Here is a 3003-nt window from a genome sequence, read left to right as displayed (position 1 = left end):
ATATACTGTGGAATGTCATAGAGAGGAAGGACTCAAATTTTTACGATTCAGTTGAGTACAAATAGTCAAGTAACCCTCCTGCTCATACCATGGGGAGGGGAAGTGGCTGGATTCAACTGATCTGTGTGGGGAGATTTAAGAGTGGGAGAGGGAAGCTAATGTGTCCTTGTGGGATGTCAAATCCAGAACTGTGAGGTGTCTGAAAAGTCACCCTACTTGCAGCTTAACAAGTAGCCTGCCATCGTTTAATTATTCATAAATATGTATATATATAATATATACATATAATGTAAATACTATAGTGTGTACTATTAAAATGCATAAAAATCCAGATACCCAAGGGCTGACTGACAGTTTTCAGTCTGGGTGTGTTCCCACAGCTGTGCAGAACTCTGCATCTCCTGCTGCTGTTGCTGCCACTGCTCCTCGTGCTGTTGCGCCTTAGAAATATGCCTGCAGTGTCTGCAGCCCTCAGCCTGCCATACAGCCTCTGCAGACACCCCAACCCGCCGTGTATGTGCAGGGGCAGGAGCCCTTGACCACCTCCATTGTGGCCACAGCACCCCCCCCCCCCGCCCCAAGAACAGAAGCAGATGCTGAGAGAACGTTGGTTCTCGCTCACCCAAACGATGCATTCAAACCCATCTGGAAAGTGTGGGGGCTGCTGAAGATCCACAGCTCTAACCTGCTGCACATGCTGGAGGCCCCCAGTCTCTTTGTTCCAAAGAGAATGAAGCTGTGGCAGTTCCACAGGCTCATCACGTTGAGAAAGGAGCTGCCCAGAAGGTGGACGCTGTTGCTGCTGCTCTCTCTCAGACAAGGAAAAAGCCAAATAACCTCTCATGGAATTGAACTCAAAGTTTGAAGATTTCCTAGCTTGTCCTATGGACCTCAACACCAAGAACGACAGTTGCAAATTTAATAGGTCATTTTGTATCAAAAGGTCAATTATGAAGCACCCAGAATTTTTAATTAAAAGAATATATTCTCTGGGTTCTGTTATGGCCCAGACAGCATTAACTTTTTTTTTTTCTATTGTGGGTTTTGATTTTTTTCCCCCAGAAATTGGCTTTATTTGAGGTACTCAAGTCTTAAGTTTCTCAATCAAAAAAAAAAAAAATCCCCATTAAAAAAATTGAGTAAACCTCTACGTCAGGGAATAGATCTTTTTCTTACAGAGAATCCTGTTCCTATTCCCCATGCCTCAATTCTCCAAGTGGCAATGGGAACTAGATGTGCCTATGAGTACAGGGGTTACATCACGCAGGAGGAACCACAAAATTATGAAGTTCTGAGCTTTTAGAGGAGCTACTAACTCCTCAGGGTAGATGTTTGTATTATCCTTTGTAAGGTAAGCAAATACCTCCAGAGAAGATGTCACTAAATCTCGCCAGGGACCTCTGTCTTTAACTTCTAAGGATCCTTTGCCATTCAATCATTCTTTACCCCAGTTCAGTTCTCTTTACCAGAAAGGCCTTATTGTGCAGAAACATAAAAATATTTATGGATTGTTGAATCCAGAAAGTGGGGATCTTTGAGCCAACTAAACATAATGTGTCCCTTGCTTCTACATTTGAATGTATACCAGGAATTGATGTATTAATGCCTGAATTCTCCACTCCATATCTGCTAGAGAGGATTATCTCAACAATGAGAGAGTTGCAGGTAGGGAGATGCCACTGCAACAAACTACCCTGCCATTTGCCACTAGTTGGTGGATCGGGATTTGGCATGAGTGTCTCTATTCTCTGATGTTTAAAGCTTTTTCTATATGAATACTGTTACTATATGAATACCGTTGGTTGGCATGTCAGAAGCCTCAGTGTCAGAAGCCCTGTGATGTAATCATATTTTTGCAACAGAGGTTCCTAAAAATTTCTTAAAAATTCAGAATCCTGCTTTCCAATGAAGTTGAAACTGTGTGGGTAGCTTCACAATGCTGAATCCCTTTGATATTCAAGGGAAATATTTCATCTTTTTGGCCCCAATATCAAAAGGGAGGCCTAGCATCCTATTGGATACTTTGGGTATTGAAGATAATATATCTCTATAATTGATGATTTTGCCAATTCCAGCCTCTGGCAAAGGGAGGCAGCCTTCACCCAGAGATGCCCCTTGGAGTTTTAGACTTAGAGCCTCCGTGACATGGCTACCAGGTACACTATGTTTATAAAGCAACTATTAGCTTGCTTCTGAGTCCTTGTTGAAACTGAATACCTGATCAGCAGAGTTCTTTTTACTATCTGGCTTGAAATTCTGGGTCAACACACAATCAACAACTAACAACATAGGAAGGACCCAAACATTCTTGTTCAGAAATGTAAATGATATACTCAAAAACATAGGCTGCTTGACCCCAGCAACACCTTGGCTTTACATAAAAAAAGAGCAACTATGCCACTAGGAAAAATTTATTTCCCATTTTCATTCAGGTTGTTCAGGTTTGTCTATTGCCAAGATTTTCAAATATTCTTTAAGAAACTGAAAAATATATTTTTTGTTAATGGAATGTGAAAGTCTATATGTATCAACAACATGAAGTTTTTTTTAATGACATTGCCTATTTTATCTCTCTCTGAGGCTAGGACTTCATTAAATGTGTGTGTGGTGATTAGAGGTGGCCCTTTTTACCTGAAAAATTCTTTTAATATGTCTTTGTCTCCCTCTGCATTTTATTTTCCTTTGCTTAATATTCCTTTCTCTATGTTTTCAAACTACATTTCTTTAAATATTCTTACTGTACAAAAATATGGCTACTTTCATATCACCATCTGAAAAATCCAAGCTATTCATATTTAGTGTAATTATTGATATATATAATGGTATTCTTCTCATCTTAATTTTTGTTTCTATAAAATATTCACATTTTTTATTTCCTCATTTTTCACATTTGATCATGTTACTGTTCATTCCAATTTGTCATCTTGTTTATTTGAAAGTAATTCTATATATTGTCTATTCAATTAACTCTTATCTTCCATTGACATGTCCATAATTAGAGAC

General features: G+C 39.2%; 1 pseudogene; it reads left to right on the top strand.

The window, feature by feature from the left end:
- The first annotated feature begins 316 nt into the window (after positions 1-316).
- Positions 317-852, top strand: LOC131411615 (polyadenylate-binding protein 4-like; annotated as a pseudogene).
- The last annotated feature ends 2151 nt before the right edge of the window (positions 853-3003 follow it).

Source organism: Diceros bicornis, chromosome 11, assembly GCF_020826845.1.
Source record: "Diceros bicornis minor isolate mBicDic1 chromosome 11, mDicBic1.mat.cur, whole genome shotgun sequence".
Classification (NCBI taxonomy): Eukaryota; Metazoa; Chordata; class Mammalia; order Perissodactyla; family Rhinocerotidae; genus Diceros; species Diceros bicornis.
Note: the sequence above shows the minus strand (reverse complement) of the source record. Positions and strands in the feature narration are given on the sequence as shown.